This window comes from Chaetodon auriga, chromosome 16 (genome assembly GCF_051107435.1).
Source record: "Chaetodon auriga isolate fChaAug3 chromosome 16, fChaAug3.hap1, whole genome shotgun sequence".
NCBI classification, from domain to species: Eukaryota; Metazoa; Chordata; class Actinopteri; order Chaetodontiformes; family Chaetodontidae; genus Chaetodon; species Chaetodon auriga.
Window position 1 is genome coordinate 23,604,095 of NC_135089.1, and position 18,329 is coordinate 23,622,423.

Here is an 18,329-nt window from a genome sequence, read left to right on the forward strand (position 1 = left end):
TGGGATACTGTGTGGTCCTTTTTTAAATATATATACAGGAGAACTTGAAAGCTGAAGGCTCTGCCTCCAATTGTACCTCTGGGGCCTTTAGGAACCAGAAGTAAGGCTGCTGAGAGCACAGTGTTTGAGTGGGGTAATAGGGTGCTATGAGCTCTTTAAGGTATGATGGTACTTGACCATTTACCCTTCCACTGTTTTGAGGAACTGCTTTGTCAGAATGCGCTACAGAGGTCACAGCTACATAATCCAACACTCCCACAACACAGGCCCCACTGCCAACGTTGCAGATTTTGGACAAAACCTGGTCAGACCTTTAGTTGCTGGTAGCCTACTGTTAGTAGCTTTTTTTGGGTGCTGATTGGCCAGCATGGCCTTCGGGATCGGGTTATGAGGTGTTCATTTTACCAACAATGAACACATAGGCCTACATTAGGGTGCCCAGGTAGCATGTCACATAAAGCATGCATCCATCCATCCATCCATCCATCCATTCCCACCCGCTTATCCGGGGCCGGGTCGCGGGGGCAGCAGTCTGAGCAGGGACGCCCAAACTTCCCTCTCCCCGGACACTTCCTCCAGCTCCTCCGGGGGGACCCCGAGGCGTTCCCAGGCCAGCCGAGTGACATAGTCACTCCAGCGTGTCCTGGGTCTTCCCCGGGGCCTCTTCCCGGTGGGGCATGCCTGGAACACCTCCCTAGGGAGGCGTCCAGGGGGCATCCGGTACAGATGCCCGAGCCACCTCAGCTGACTCCTCTCGATGTGGAGGAGCAGCGACTCTACTCTGAGCTCCTCCCGGGTGACAGAGCTCCTCACCCTATCTCTAAGGGAGTGCCCCGCCACCCTGCGGAGGAAACTCATTTCAGCCGCTTGTATCCGGGACCTCGTTCTTTCGGTCATGACCCAAAGTTCATGACCATAGGTGAGGGTAGGAACGTAGATTGACCGGTAAATCGAGAGCTTCGCCTTTCGGCTCAGCTCCTTCTTCACCACGACGGACCGATACAGCGACCGCATTACTGCTGCCACTGCACCGATCCGCCTGTCAATCTCACGCTCCATTCTTCCCTCACTCGTGAACAAGATCCCAAGATACTTAAACTCCTCCACTTGAGGCAGGATCTCTCCCCCAACCCGGAGGGAGCAAGCCACCTTTTTCCGGTCGAGAACCATGGCCTCGGACTTGGAGGTGCTGACTCTCATCCCAGCTGCTTCACACTCGGCTGCGAACCGTCCCAGTGCACGCTGAAGGTCCTGGCTCGATGGAGCCAACAAGACAACATCATCCGCAAAAAGCAGAGACGAAATCTGCCGGCTCCCGAACCGAACCCCCTCCGGTCCCTGGCTGCGCCTAGAAATTCTGTCCATAAAAATAATGAACAGAACCGGTGACAAAGGGCAGCCCTGGCGGAGTCCAACATGCACCGGGAACAGGTCCGACTTACTGCCAGCAATGCGGACCAAGCTCCTGCTCCAGTTGTACAGGGACTGCACAGCCCTCAGCAGAAGGCCTGCAACCCCATACTCCCGGAGCACCTCCCACAGAATGACGCGAGGGACACGGTCGAATGCCTTCTCCAAGTCCACAAAACACATGTGGACTGGTTGGGCAAACTCCCATGAACCCTCAAGCACCCTGTGGAGGGTATAGAGCTGGTCCAGTGTTCCACGGCCGGGACGAAAACCGCATTGTTCCTCCTGAATCCGAGGTTCGACTATCGGCCGGATTCTCCTCTCCAGTACCCTGGAATAGACTTTCCCAGGGAGGCTGAGGAGTGTGATCCCCCGATAGTTGGAACACACCCTCCGGTCCCCCTTTTTAAACAGAGGGACCACCACCCCGGTCTGCCAGTCCAAAGGCACCGTCCCCGACTACCATGCGATGTTGCAGAGGCGTGTCAACCAGGCCTGCAACATCCAGTGACTTGAGGTACTCAGGGCGGATCTCGTCCACCCCCGGAGCTTTGCCACCGAGGAGCTTGCAGACTACCTCAGTGACTTCAGCCCGGGTGATGGACGAATCGACCTCCAAGTCCCCAGTCTCTGCTTCCTCTACAGAAGACATGACAGTGGGATTGAGGAGATCCTCGAAGTATCGGGGATTGCCGCCACGACAGGCACCGGCGACTTTACGGCCACAGCTATGGACGGCTGCATCAACAATGGAAGTGGAGAACATGGTCCATTCAGACTCGATGTCTCCAACCTCCCTCAGAATCTGGTCGAAGCTCTCCCGGAGGTGGGAGTTGAAGACCTCCCTGACAGCGGGTTCCGCCAGACGTTCCCAACAGACCCTCACAGTACGTTTGGGTCTGCCAAGTCTGTCCCGCTTCCTCCCCTGCCGGCGGATCCAACTCACCACCAGGTGGTGATCAGTTGACAGCTCAGCCCCTCTCTTCACCCGAGTGTCCAAGACATACCGCCGAAGGTCAGATGATACGACTACAAAGTCGATCATTGACCTCCGACCTAGGGTGTCCTGGTGCCACGTGCACTGATGGACACCCTTATGCTTGAACATGGTGTTCGTTATTGACAAACTATGACTAGCACAGAAGTCTAACAACAGAACACCACTCGGGTTCAGATCGGGGAGGCCGTTCCTCCCAATCACGCCCCTCCAGGTATCACTGTCGCTACCCATGTGGGCATTGAAGTCCCCCAGCAGAACGATGGAGTCCCCGGTTGGAGCACTTTCCAGTACCCCTCCCAAGGACTCCAAGAAGGCCGGGTACTCTGCACTGCCGTTTGGCCCATAGGCCGAAACAACAGTGAGAGACCTATCCCCGACCCGAAGGCGCAGGGAGGTGACCCCCTCGCTCAGCGGGGAGAACTCCAACACATGACGGCTGAGCTGGGGGGCTATAAGCAAGCCCACACCAGCTCGCCGCCTCTCACCGCAGGCAACTCCAGAGTAGAAGAGAGTCCAGCCTATCTCAAGGAGTTGGGTTCCAGAGCCCGAACTGTGCGTGGAGGTGAGTCCGACTATCTCTAGTCGGTACCGCTCAACCTCCTGCACTAGCTCCGGCTCCTTCCCCCCCAGCGAGGTGACATTCCATGTCCCCATAGCCAGAGTCGTTGTCCAGGGTTTGGGTCGTCGGGGCCCCCGCCCACGACTGCCACCCAAAACACAAAGCACCGGCCCCTTCTGGTCCTTCCTGCGGGTGGTGGGCCTACGGGAAGGCGGGCCCACGTCGCTCCTTCGGGCTGAGCCCGGCCGGGTCCCGTGGGCAAAGACCCGGCCACCAGGCGCTCGCCTGCGAGCCCCAACCCCAGGATAAAGCATGCACATGAATCTAAATGTTTTTTTGGAAAGCACAAATAATGTGATCAAAATGGAGAGGTCTTTGGTATAACGTTGCCCCTGGCCACCTCTGTTCCAAATGTCATTGTTTCATTCTATTCATATCATTGTGGAAGGCCACAAAATAAAAATGTCCATTCTTAACTGCAACTGTTCCTCCCTCCCTGCTGTCGGAATAAACATATTAGAAAAACCTGTCAGTGACTGTCAGTCACACATACCAGTGAGTCAATCAGTGACCAGTACAACAATGCACAATAATGCACTAAAATTAAGGATGACATCATTATAGATTATTTTTTAGTCATTATTGGAAATTAGCATACTTAAAAAAGGTTGCATTATTATAGATAATTAAGCCCTGATTTAATGCATCATCAACACACAACAAACAAATACAACACAGGATGCTGCATGACTAACAGGTACATGTTGGGTCTGTCTGAATGCTGAAATACTCATGGTGGACCCTCCAGCAGTGACTTCTACTTTTGCCATATTAACTGCTGTTAAAGTGGCAGTTATTTCATTTCAGCAGCACAACTTTGCTTGTTGCACCTGTTGTGGTGTCCATAGCCCTTTTTATTTATTGCTGGTATTGTGTTTAATTGAATTTAGTTTTTTCTTCTTTTCTGGTTAATTGTAGTGAGGCTATAAGGTGTTTAGGCCAAGTAGGCCATTATATATTTATAATGGATAATCACTTGTAGCGACACGGTGGCGCAGCAGGTAGTGCGCGTGCCTCACAGCAAGAAGCTGGTTCGAACCCTAGGTCGGGCAGGGCCTTTCTGTGTGAAGTTTGCATGTTCTTCCCGTGCATGCGTGGGTTCTCTCCGGGCACTCCGGCTTCCTCCCACAGACCAAAAACATGCTCATTAGGTTAATTGGTGACTCTAAATTGTCCGTAGGTGTGAGTGTGAGTGTGAGTGTGAGTGTGTGAGTTGTCTGTCTGTGTGTCTGTGTATGTAGCCCTGCGATCGGCTGGAGACCGGTTCAGGGTGTACCCCGCCTCTCGCCCATTGCTAGCTGAGATAGGCTCCAGCCCCCCGCAACCCCGAAATGGGATGCGCGGGTATAGAAGATGAATGAATGAATAATCACTTGTATGCAAAGGCTGCAAAATCTATCTATACAAATGGAATTTATTATTGATTTGAATATCAGGTTGTGTGATTTTCGGCTAGTGTTGTTGGATTTAACTTTAATGCAAACGTAAACTAAAGGTGTTCTTAACTTCAACAGTAACATCACATATCACCAGTAATTTATGTTGTATATAGGCGTACTTTTTTGCCTAATTACATTTTTACACAAGTACCAAATTTTACTTGAGTAAAATTTCTTTAAAGTAACAGTAATTTGCATAGAATATTCTACTATAGTTTCAATATCTCCATATTTCTGCGTTCAACTGCAGGAACATTAATACACTGAGAAACATAAACACACTGTCACAATTATTGTCTTTAACTGATTGATATTTTTACATATATCTTCACTGTGAATAGCTCCCATTTTAAATGCAAACCACAGTCTTTCAATCTATCTATCTATCTATCTATCTATCTATCTATCTATCTATCTATCTATCTATAACATATCAGCAGAGCATTTTCCCAAAGTTGTTCAATAGGATTCATTTCCGGACTTTGACTTGGCCAGTCCATCAGTTCCAGTACTCCATATTCCTTTTTCTTAGTCAAGCAGTCTCTGCACAGCTTTGAAGTATGCTTGGGGTCATTGTCTAGGTGGTACATGAACCCACGCCCAATCAGATTCAGTCCAGAAGGGATTCCATGATGCACTAAGATGTTGTGGTAGATGGTCTTGTTCATGATACCATCCATTTTCACTAATTTGCCCACACCGTTTCCACAAATGGAACCCCATGCCATAATGGAATCTTCACCGTGTTTCACTGTGGGTGCAATGCATCTGGCATCAAAACGTTCTCCAGCTTTTCTGCTGACATAAACACGACGATGCTGACCGAAGAGTTCAAACTTGGTCCATCCAGAGTACCTTCTTCTAGTCATCAACAGTCCAGTGTTTGTAGAGGCATTTCTGGATGTTTTCAGGCCTCAATAATGGAATCTTAGCAGCTATTCTTCCCTTTAAGCCTTATCAGTCGTCTGCTTATGGTCATTCTGGAGACTTTCTCAGACTCTGATCTAAAAGCATTCATCTCTGCCTGAAGATCAGCAGTGGTCTTCCTTCTGTCTCTAGTACTTAAAATCTTGAGGTGTCTGACATCTGCTTCAGTTAACCTTCGTTTCCTACCTCTTCCTTGGTGCATTTTGTAAGTACCAGTCTCGGCAATTGACTCCAAAGCATACTTGACCACTTTATGTCTTTCCCTATTTGTCTCAGAGACCATCCAGCATCATGAAGCGCTTTAATGTGGACTCTTTCATTTTCAGTGAGCTCTTGATGTTTTACCATTTTGAACAGAAATGAGGAATTTCAAACTTAATTCACCTTTTTATACCCAAATTTGAGCCGGCTCACTGGGCTTCTCTGAGAAGTCGGAAATTAATCAAGCATAACATTCAACCACTAAAACTATTTTTTCTGTTCAGGAATGCGAGTAAATAACTAAATAATTGGACATATTAAACAAGAAATAATAATGTGCTTTACTATTTTTTCATGTATTTTTAAATCAGTAAATTTGAAAATTCATGGATAAAAATAATAATTATATTTTAGCATTAAAAATATCATTTTGGTTAAAGAGCTTTTACATATTGGTGTATTAACCACAACAGAAACATAAAAAATGATTTTGATAATTACCAATGCTGTTAATTTAGGGCAGCTGTGGCATAAACCTTACTTTGGGTGGTGGTCTAATAAATTAGTTAGGCACTATATGTTCTTATTGTTCAATGTCCCCCCAGTTAAATTCAGGCATTTCACAAAATTTATTTTAATATGAAAATAAAAATAATATGAGAGAGAGAGCAAGTGAGAGGGACAGAGAGAAAACATTTAATAATAAATATAATGATAATAATAAAAAAAAACAACAGTAATAATAGCAATACTACTAATAATAAACTTTATTTGTATAGTGCATTTCATACAAAAAAAAGTATCTCAAAGTGCTTTACAACTAAGAAATTTCCCCTACCAACTAGATATAGTCGGGCTCACCTTGACCTTGAGAGGGGTTGGACTCTTTCTCATGCTGGAGTTGCTCGCAGTGAGAGGTGGAGGGCAGGGGTAGGTACACAAAAGGGTTCCATCGTGGCGCCTTTCGTTGGGGAATGGGTCCTTAGGCCCCAAACAGCAGTTATGAGTAGCCACCCATTTTGAAGTCCTTGAGACAGGTGTTGGATAATGCCCTGACTGGGGGCTTCATTGTCCTGCTGGGGGACTTCAACGCTCATGTGGGCAATGACACTCTGACCTGGAGGGGTGTAATGGGGGGGGACGGCCTGTCTGATCTGAACCCGAGCGGTGTTCAGTAGCCGTCAGGCTGAAGAAGTAGGCCTACAAGGCATGGTTGATCTGTGGGTCTCCAGATGCAGCCGACTACTACCAGGGAGCCAAGCGGTGTGTGGCTGTGGTGGCCACCAAGGCAAAAACTTGGGCGAGTTCTGTGAGGCCATGGAAGAAGACTATTGATCGGCTCTGAATAGGTTCAGGCAAACAGGGGAAGCAGCAACTCACTTACACTGTTTACAGTGAGGGAATTGCTGACATCAACTGGGCTGGTGGTCCCCATCTTTAAGAAAGGGGGCCAGAGGGTGTGTTCCAACTACAGAGGGATCACACTCCTCAGCCTCCCCGGCAAGGTCTATGCCGGGGAATTGGAGAGGAGTGTCCAATCAATAGTTGAACCGCAGCTCGAGGAAGAGCAGTGCGGTTTTTGCCCTGGTCGTGAACCAGCTCATACCCTTGCTAGGGTGCTGGAGGGAGCGTGGGAGTTTGCCAAACCAGTGCACTTGTGTTTTGTGGATCTGGAGAAGGCCTGCGGCACACGAGTCTTGTTCTCATGAGAGGGTAGGAAGGAGCAGGAGGTCGATAAATGGATCGGGGCAGTGGCTGCAGTGATGCAGGTGTTCAAACAATCTGTCGTCATGAAGAGGGAGCTAAGCCGGAAAGCAAGGCTCTCACTTTACTGTTTGATCTATGTTCCAGCTATCACCTATGGTCATGAACTTTGGGTAATGACCGAAAGAACAAGATCCTGAATACCAGCAGCTGAAATGAGTTTGGTTGAGGGTGGCTGGACTCAGCCTTAGAGATTGGTTGTAGAGCTTGGACATCTGAGAGGAGTCGAAAGGAACCAGTTGAAGTGGTTCGGGCATCCGGTGAGGAAGCCTCCTGGAGAGTAGACCTCAGGGCCGACCCAGGACATAACGGAGGGATTATGTCACTCGGCTGGCCTGGGAGCACCTTGGCATCCCTCAGCAGGAGCTGGTGGAGGTGGCTAGGCAGAAGGCTGTCTGGGCTTCCTTGCTGAGGCTGCTTACCCTGTGACCCAGACAAGGATGAGTGGAAGACGACGACGACTATGAGTACAAGTATGCATGATGGAAAATAAAACCCACTGAAGAATAATAATAAAGTTAAAAATACAGTAGACAGAATGAAAATACAATTTAAAAGAAGGGCATCAGTGCTTCATTGTGAGGCAAAACACTAAAGTTTCAGACCTGTATCAGGAAAGCCATAGCTTGTTGAAGGCTGGTGAAAAGATAGCACGCTGGCTTCCCCGATATCTACAGGTAATAAATTCCGGAGATTGGGGGCATAATTTGCAAAGGCTGCTAGCCCAATTTTCTTTTACCTGTTCCTGGGACCTCCAAAAAACCATTATTCAAGAAGAAAGACCTTAAAATCAGTTCCAAATGTTACAGGAAGCCAGTGCACTGGACTGATGTGCTCTCCCCTCTTGGTTCTGGTCAATAGCCAAGCTACAGAGTGTTGAAAGAATGCCAATATAATATTATAAAATAAACTTATAGAAAATATTCAGGTTTTATGAAATGTGGAATCAGACAACCCAGTCAGTTTTTTGCAAGCTGGCCTGGTCAGAAGGTCAGAAAGCATGGGATTCAACAAGAGATTCAGAATTGGCTCCCATTTCTACATAGAAGAAAGAAAGAAAGAAAGAAAGAAAGAAAGAAAGAAAGAAAGACATCCCTTTATTAGTCACAATGCACACAACATGCAGAGTTGGGGGGGGGGGGGGGACTGCACACGTCATGCTTCTGTGAAATTCTTTTCTCCGCATTTATCCAATCCAATAAAAAGGGGGCTCATTTACATAATCTGGCCTTCCACATGAGTATCTCTGCTCATGGTTTGAGAGGAGCCTTTACAAAGTGACACCATTTTTTTTTCTTGCAAGCGACAGACTGCTAGCATGCCAAAGCTAAGAGCGAGGCATGGAAACTGCTCTCTTGTTGGCTGCACAGAACAGCATAATCACTTCATCAGCCTCCTGTTTTAACTTTATTTTTGATGCTAGCAACAGGGGTAAATATTAGATGTAAAGTTTTTGGTTACTGAGTAGCTGCAGCATCCACAATAACATTAAAGTTATTACTTTATTAACTGAATATCTGTAAACAGTGGCGTAGCCACATAAGGGCCAATGTGGGCCAGTGCCACTATGATTGACAGCTGGCCCACCCTATCAGAACTGGCCGGCATTAACTTGAAAGGAAGGTTGCATTAGGGAATGAGTTTGTGTCCCTGGTAGAAGTGATGGACAGCTGTCCGCTGGACATTTTCCCGGGTGTCAACAAGCTGTTGAGAGTCATGATAACGCTCGCCACAACCTCATGCACAGCAGAGCGCATCTGTTCCACCACTGGGAGAATTCACATGAACTTGCGATCCTCCATGGGAACTTCTCTCTCTCTCTCTCTCTCTCTCTCTCTCTCTCTCACATACACAGACACACACACACACACACGCTCTCACGCACTACACTCACACTCAGCCACACACACACACACCGAATTGAACATCCCTGAAATGTTTGTTGAACTCAATAGCCTTCTGGTCAGAAGATGTTCAGTTATGTTTTCTTATTTTGACTAGTACCTTCAGAATCCATGTTTTGGGTTCAGGCCTGACCTTTTTTTTTTTTTTCGTTACATGTTTACAAAGCACTCACAATCGCCTACAACATTAGTCTGGCATACGTGTTTTTGCTCATATTTAGCCCAGGCTACTTTATATGGTTCTCTTCTCCATTGTCTTGACTAGCTATTTGACAAGTCTTTATGTTCGATGTTAAAATCACATGCATGCATGTACGTCGTGCCTTAAATTCCCCCTGGGGATGAATAAAGTATAATCTATTTATCAATGTAACCCATTATTGTTTACCATTAATCGTCTGATCTGTGATGAAATCACGTGTTATTTAATTTTGGGACAACTGCTGTAGGCCTACTTACGGAAGCCCTGAAAGGCAAGGTGGAAAAAAAAATAAAACGGGCAATGTTTAAGTTTATCTCATACGTACGAGATACTATCTCGTATGTACGAGATAACTCGCAAGTATTATTTTTTTTGACCTTGCCTCTCAGGGCCACTGGCTCAGTTATTTTGGAGGAAAAAAAAAAAATCTGAAACGAGAGGTTTAACCTTCTCAGTTACTTTAACTACAAATATCTGCTGTAAACCACAATGGGACTGAGAGATTTCTCCATAAAATATTTATATCACATAATTTTATATAGAATTATGAATGAAAGCTCCATGTGACAACACGTAGCTGTTCCGCTACTGACAGTATGCCACGTCATCCAGACTGACCTGCCATGCAAAAGTGAGCCGCAAGCGGCTCAAACATATTTGTAATCATTTTTATCAGGTGTTTGTCTTTTTCAATCGATGCTTTAAAGTAGTGGGCTAATGCACGTCATGTAGCCTACTGACTCTTGCGACAACAGATTTTAGATTCAGATCGTGGTCGATTTGTTTTTTTTTGTTGTTGTTGTTTGTTTTTTTTACTGTGGTAACTAAGTGGCGTGCTCTGATTGAGTGGAGATGCAATCTATATCTATCTATCTATCTATGTGAGAATGTCTTTTTATTTGCGTTATGTCGGTTTGTGTAATTTATGGTACCACTCAATTGGAGTGCTCCACTTTTTCTGTGTAAATCGGGGGGAGACATTCCCCTTTATTTGTCACACACATGCGAGCACAGCACACGAGGTGAAATTTGACTTCCGCCTTTAACCCATCCTGGTCGTCCCTCCTCCGCGGCAGACCAGGAGCGGTGGGCAGCCAGACCGGCGCCCGGGGACCCATCTTCGGCGTCACCATTGGTCAGGTGGTGATCTTCTTGCATGTTTTTAGTGGGGGTATATTTTTACGGAGGATACCCCAGGTGAACACGGGGAGAACATGCAAACTCCACACAGAAAGGCCCTCCTCAGGCAGGCACCGAAGGCATGGTGGAGGACACACCCCGGTGCCCGCAGCGAGATTCGAACCCGGGACCTTCTTGCTGTGAGGCGACAGTGTTGCCATCAGCGCATAATTGCATTTTTATGTATTTCATGAAGCATCAAATAACCCAAAACCCTATTTCTTACAGAGCACATAGTACAGTTGACATTGAAACCAAGGATAGTCAATATGCTCAATGAACGCTTGCTCTGCATCCTATTGAAATAGGTTGTCCATCTATAACCCGGCCAGCATTAAAACTTTATGAAAACTGCCCAGCAGGTGTCGCTGTATCCGCCACTCAAGGCTACAAAACTTACCGTCTTGCGTGCAAAGACAGGGTCTCAGAGGGACACCTGGCAGTGGGCAAATCATGGTGTTGGCAAAATCATAGCCTAAGTGCAAGTAATTAAGCGAAACATTAAAAATGAGATTCATTTTTCATTTTGCATAATCATTAACTATCAAAACACATGATAAAGGCATCCACTGTGTGTACATCAGGTCAAATGGACATAGTATTTTCTTGAAGACGTTTCACCTCTTATCCAAGAGACTTCTTCAGTTCTGGTGGTGGGTGCTTGATTCTCAAACTTGTTTGGGAGACTCTTCTTGCTCAGGGTCTGACTCTAGTTCAAATACACTACGCTTTCTCCGACAGCCATCTTTCTCCCAGGGTTCACACTTACCATAGTAGTGCAAAGCCGTTTTCACATGGGTGGGTGGGGGGTGAGCTGTGACTTATTCACATTTAAAGGAACAGGCATTCAAATCAGCTGGTCTGAACAGGGCTATTCAGACAGGGACTGAAGAGGGATGCGGTTCTTGGTCCTTGTGGTATTTTGACCAAAGTATGTCACAAAGACCACAGGGGACTATATTGACTTGTGAAAAAGGGGTATATACAGAGTCAGATGATTTTGTTGGCTGACCAGTTATGGATAATGAAGTCTCTGTGTACCTCTAGCCTGTACCATGTAGCCGTGCTTGATGGAGACTGGCAGCGTTAAATACTGTAGCCCACCACTGGCCTTGACCTTGACCCCCTACCATAGAATAGGGAAGTTTGACCTTAACCTCACATCAAAATACGCAAACACAACACATGCACAAAAATCTATATTTCAAAAATATCAAGCACTTGGATTTTCTTCAGTTACTTTGTACTTCACACAGAAAAAAGATAATCCACAGGCTGATAAATCTTAACCCTGGGTGAGCTGATTGGAAATGAACTGGAAAACTTCCTGTTTATATTTTTTGTTTGTTTTTTATGTTTTGTTTTTTTGTTACTTTTTTGTTACTTTTTCAAACAATTGTTGTATACATTCTGTGTTTGTCTATATGTTTAATTGCTACTGCAACAAAATAATTTCCCAAATTGAGATCAATAAAGAAGCAGTCTAAAGTCAAGTCTAAGTCTAAATCTTTGAGCAGCTCAGTGGCACACAGAAGTTCTCTGGCTATAGTCCGACAGAGAGGCTGAGTGCAATGGCTTTAATATTCACACAGAATGCTCAAGCAAAGAAGCTGAACCAAGAACAGATTGTTGAGGAATGGTGCTCAACACTCAGAGAATGATGTTCAGACTGGTGAGTAGCCGACAACAACTACAGAGACATCAATAACCAATGTGTTGCCTTAGCAATATAGTGGTATGTGTGTGGTACATTTTGTGTAAAAACTTAGATAAAAACTAAGATAAGATTATCCTTAACTGACCCCAAATTTGTGAAATTTGCAGCATTACAGCAGCAAGAGGGGTAGTCTAATATTAAGAAGCATCAGTAAGAAAAAACAAGATATGATACATAACTAACAATATGATAAGTAAAAATAAGCGAAACATGGCAATGATCAGTAAAACAAGATAATACTTGAGTTATACCTTCTTACACATATATTCTAAAAAAGAAAACATTGGGTCAACAATAAAAATGACGGCAATGTTTTGCATTAAGCTTTTTGAGTGATGCCAACTGCTGGTAGAATTACACTGATCCAACACAATATTTTAAGCATTGTGAATTAGCTTTTCGCCCACAACTAAAAGCATTTCTAAGTAACATGAACTTAATAACTGTCAACATGAATACAACTATTTAAGTTGATCCAAAACAATGTTTTAGTATGGTAGTAGTATGGTGAATTAGCTTTTTGGCCACAATTGAAAGTTTTTCTAAATAACATAAACTTAATAACTGTATGTACTTAATAACTAACACAATTTTTAAGTTGACTGTATCTGACTGCATATTGTCCAAACAAACTGAAAGCACTTTAAATACAACTGTGGTCTCTCTAGATTTATTTAAATGTTTATATTGACTAGCTTGTTGTTCTAAATAAAAAATATTTTCTCATCCCAACTAATTTAGTTAGCAGTTGTCTTCTTCTTTTGCTAGCTACAGTTAACATTTCAGGGTAGACTGAATTTGATGTTCCCTTTCAGTCGATTCACTCGGTACAACACATATTGTATGGGATATCATGCCCCCGCATGGCCTGACTGAAGACACCTCTATTCATGCCTTTACGGCAGATGACCTGTGGTGACATATGTGAGGTCCCGCCTGTACATATATACGTGCACCACCACAGTCATCCTTCAGTTCTTATGCTCTTCACCTCGCTAAGAACACCTCTACTGAGTCAGGCTAACTAGCTGCTGCTATTTAGCTTGGTCTTGTTGTGGCTACTGCCGACTCGAAATTAGCTTAACTGCCCCTGTTGGTGTTAGCTGCTGCTACCCGCGGAGCGCAGATTTTGCCTACTTGTTCTGGTTCATTGTGTCTCAATATGAGCGCACAGCCTAAGCAAGTGAAGGGAAGATCTTCCATTTGCCCCTGTCCTCAGGGGTGCGGCTTCTCCTTACACGAGAAGGACTTCCATGACACATGTCCCGTCTGCCTGGGGACTGTCCATGTCAGGAGAGCGTTGACTGAGCCCGGGTCTTGTGAGTCCTGTCACCAGCTCCGGAGCTCAACCCTGGAAAGGCGGATCAAGTTTGTAGAGAGAGTCCTGGGAAAGACAGCCAGTGCACGTTTGGACTCCCACCTCTCCGAGTCCAAGGACCCAGTTTTGTCCGAGTCCAGCGACGAGGAGTTCTTGGTCAGAGACCCGTTGAAAGCTGAGCAGACCACGTGGAGTGTGCTGGCAGGCTACCCGGGCTAGCCTGTTACCATGATGAGGAGGACGTGCTGTATGTTGGCCTGGACTTGCATCGTTTGTCGGAGGACGAACAGGAGCCGTTGTCGTCTGCTCAGTGCGCCGCCGCTGCTGCGCCGGTTGACCAGGTCAACACATCCTTCCTCTCACTGTACCATCATGCAGCTGAGAAACTGGAAGTAAATTGGCCCTCTCCACCACCGGCACAGAAACCGTTGCGATTCTCTGTTTTTTTTCTTCCTCCTGAACCGACGACCGTGAAGAACAGCCTGCTCATATTCCCTGATTTTCTCGCGGAGCTCACCTCGACATGGAACAAACCACTGTCTACCCGTGCCACGGTGCCCGGCTATGGTCAGTTTTTGGACCTGGATGGAGCTGAAAAGGCTAATTTGGTCAACCCCCTGCCCATGGAGGCATCCCTGGCAGCCTATCTGGCCCCAGCCCAGAACCACAGTGTCGGCGATCCCACCGCGCTCCTGTCCAAGCACTGCAGGTTCTCCGCGTCGCCGCTGGAGAAGATTTACCGTACGCAGGCGAGCATCGCCCGTGCACTGAGCTCCGTCACCATGCCTCAGACATATCAAGCTATGTGTCTGGTGGAACTCGGGTCACTCATGCCTCCTGACAGTCCACTGTCCCCTCTCCTGAACGAGGTTCAAGTCGCCACAGATTACATCCTCCATGTGTCCTGCTTAGCAGCGTTCTCCCTGGGAAGAGGGATGGCTTCCACAGTGGTGGCGCAGAGGCACCTGTGGCTGACTCTCTCTGACTTTCCAGACCGGGACAGAGCGGTCTATCTGGATGAGCCAGTGTCGGCTGAGGGTTTGTTTGGTCAGTCGCTCAACACCATCCTGGCTAAGTTTGAGCTGAGGAAGAAGCAAACCAAAACTTTGAGCAGCATCATCCCGAGACGTGATGCTAAGCCCAAGCAGCCAGCCAGTCTGCACAAACTGGCACCGCCGCCTCCTCCCAAGAGGACTGCGCCGCCTGTGAGTTCGGGGCCCCGTGAAGCAGCAAACAACCGGCCAGAACCCACGCCCATCAGCCTGGAGTGAGGGTCCACCACCAGGCCTCCAGAGGGACTCAGCGCCCTGGAGGAAGAAGAAGCAGTCATCCTAGCATCAGGGTCGACTCTAGAGGGGCTTCAGCAGCAGGGAGACACTGCTGCCCCTCAGTTGTTGCCATTAAAGATGCCGCGTTTATGTTCTGTTCAGGGGTCCAGTCCCGTGAGGCGCTGCACCCCCCAAACACAGTCTCCCAAGCACAACACCCTCTCACACACAAGTGCTCAAAAAATGGTGCCTGTTGTTCACTGTGTGAATGTAAATGTGCATTTATTGAATTCAATAAAGACTTTGTTTCGTTCTCAAAACATTGCAAATCAAATGAGCTGGGGCAGACCAGTGTTGCTGTTCCCCTCCGGCACGCCAGAGGGCGACAGTCCCTCCCTCACAGTGCTGCAGGTCAGTTGGCTGGCAGTTCACCTCCCTCTGTGGCGTGCATGCGCAGTTTCACCTTGGGTAGAGCGGACCGTTGCCATGGGTTACTGTCTACAGTTTGGGGCCCGGCTGCCCCGTTTCCACTCTGTGGTAGACACAGTAGTAGGAGACAAAGCGGCAGCAGTTCTGAGGGAAGAAATAAAGAACTTGTTGAACAAAAGCGAGAAAAACAAAGGTTGGTACAGCCGTTATTTCGTTGTTCCGAAGAAAGGAGGGGTGCTCCGTCCTATTCTAGATTTGCGAGTGTTAAACAAATATCTACGGACTTACAAGTTCAAGATGCTTACACTCAGACAGCTACTGAGCGCGATCAGACCGGTAGATTGGTTTACAACTATCGATCTGACAGACACTTACTTTCACGTAGCGATTCACCTGGACCACAGGCGGTTTCTAAGGTTCGCATTCGAGGGCATAGCCTACGAATACCTGGTGCTACTGTTCGGCTTGTCACTCGCCCCCCGAACATTCACCAAATGTCTCGAGGTGGCGTTAGTCCCGCTCCGGGAGAAAGGCGTTCGCTTATTAGCCTATCTGGATGATTGGGCTCTTATTGCGAGCTCCAGAGAGTGAGCAGCGGCTCAGCTGTCACTGACCCTGTCGCACATCCAAACGTTGGGCTTTTCAGTAAATTTGCAGAAAAGTTCACTGACACCAAGCCAACTGTTTTCTTTCGTCAGTTTAGAAATATGCTCCGGTTTGAGCCGAGCGTGTCTGTCGGAGCACAGGGCGGCTGCGTTTCACCGCTGCCTCGCTCAATTTCAGTTGGGACGCAAACTGCATTTCTGGACAATTTTACAGCTGACAGGCATGATGGCATCTATGGTGGGTTCTATCTCACCGGCTGTGTGCACCACGTCACCTCCAGAGGAGGCTGACGATAACTTCCTCTTGCATGTCGGCTCTTCTCCCGTGGAGAGAATCCAGTTAACTACAACGAGGGTCTCCTATGGGGAGGGTGTTTTTTCGCAAGGTGGTGTCCGCAGACACATCCCTGAGGGGGTGGGGGGCACTGTGCGAGGGAGCAGCAGTGAGAGGGCTTGGGACGCCAGCACAATGCAGGCTCCACATCGACCACCTGGAGCTATTAGCGACCCTTTTAGATCTGAAGCATTTTCGTCCCATTCTGACAAGCCATCATGTCCTGATCAGGAGAGACAACACAACGGTGGTTTCCTATATAACAAGCAGGGAGGGACATGCTCCCTTCCCCTGTTAAAACTGTCTCACTCTCTGTTGCCCTGGTGCAGTACTCATTTTCTGTCCCTCAGAGCCACACATGTTCCAGGGCACTTGAACCTGGGGCCGGACCTTCTCTCCAGGGGAGGTCCTCTGGTGAGGGAGTGGAGAGTGCACCCACTGGTGGTGTCTCAGATATGGGATTGCTTCGGCAGGGCAGAAGTGGATCTTTTTGCCTCAAGAGCAAATACCCACTGTCCCCTGTTCTTCTCCTTAACAGACCACAGTGCTCCCCTGGGAACAGATGCGCTAGCACACACATGGCCCAACATGCTGCTGTATGCATTTCCCCCAGTGGACATGATTTTGTCTGTTCTGGAGAGGGTGCGCCAGCAGGGGCTCTCCCTGATCCTGGTGGCCCCTCGCTGGCCGGCGAAGTCATGGTACACAGAGATAATCAAGTAATCAGTCTGCTAGCGGCAAGCCCCTGGCAGCTCCCTCTTCGGAGGGACCTCCTCTCCCAGGCAGGAGGAGAGGTGATTCACCCACGCCCAGAACTGTGGCGACTACATACCTCCCTGTTGAGAGGTCCAATTTAATAGCTCAGGGTCTGCCCCCAAATGTGGTGGCAACGATCCAGAGTGCGAGGGCATCGTCTACAAGGGGCCTATGTGCCTACAAATGGCGGGTGTTTGAGCAGTGGTGTCAAGACCGAAATGTACTCCCATTTCAGTGCTCTATTGTGGATGTTTTAACATTCTATTAGGAGCTGCTGGATAAGGGTCTCTCTTTCTCAACGATTAAGGTCTATTTGGCAGCTATATCTGCATGCCATGTTGGTTTTGATGGAGTGACGCCAGGCACTCACCCTCTTGCTATGCGCTTCCTGAAGGGAGTCTGCTGGCTGAGGCCTGTGTTTAAACCCAGCGTTCCCTCATGGGATTTAACGTTGGTGCTTGAGGCTCTTTGTGGATCCCCATTTGAGCCTATTGAGTCTGCATATATTAAATTTTCTTTTGCATTGCTACTTGCTTTGACTTCTGCAAAGCGAGTGGGCGACCTTCATGCTTTGTCTGTGCATCACTCTAGTACCCAGTTCACTCAGGATGGATCTAAGGTTACGTTGTCTAAGATTATCCCTGCAGCCTATAGCTCTATGGCTTTTGAGCTCTTGAGCTTCTGCCCCCCTCCTTTTGCATCTGAGGAGCAGAGGAGGTTACATTCCTTGTGCTCTGTTCGTGCACTACGCACTTACATAGACCGCACCCAAGGTGTGCGTTTATGTGACCAGTTGTTTGTCTGTTTTGCTAATCCGGCTAAGGGCAAGGCGCTGTCTAAACAGCGGCTTTCCTACTGGACCAAGCATACAGCAGCAGGGGTCTTCCGTTGCCCCAAGGTGTGAGGGCACACTCAACCAGGGGCATGGCGGCCTCATGGGCCTTGTTTAAAGGGGTTTCTGTGAGTGATATCTGCGCTGCAGCCAGTTGGTCATCACCGCACACTTTTTTGTTTTGTTTTGTTTTTTTGTTTTTTATTGTGAAACAGAGTGACAAAAACAGAACATAGCAAAGACAGTGACATTGGGCATAAACAGTAGACATATGGTGAGCAGACATATAAACAACAGACAAAAACAAAGCTTGCATTCATAGTTCATGTAAATTCAGGTTGTCGTGAGTATGGGACATGTTTCAATATTTGATTGGGAGGTAAATGTCCATGATTAATGATTTAAACAGGAAGGGGTATGGCGTG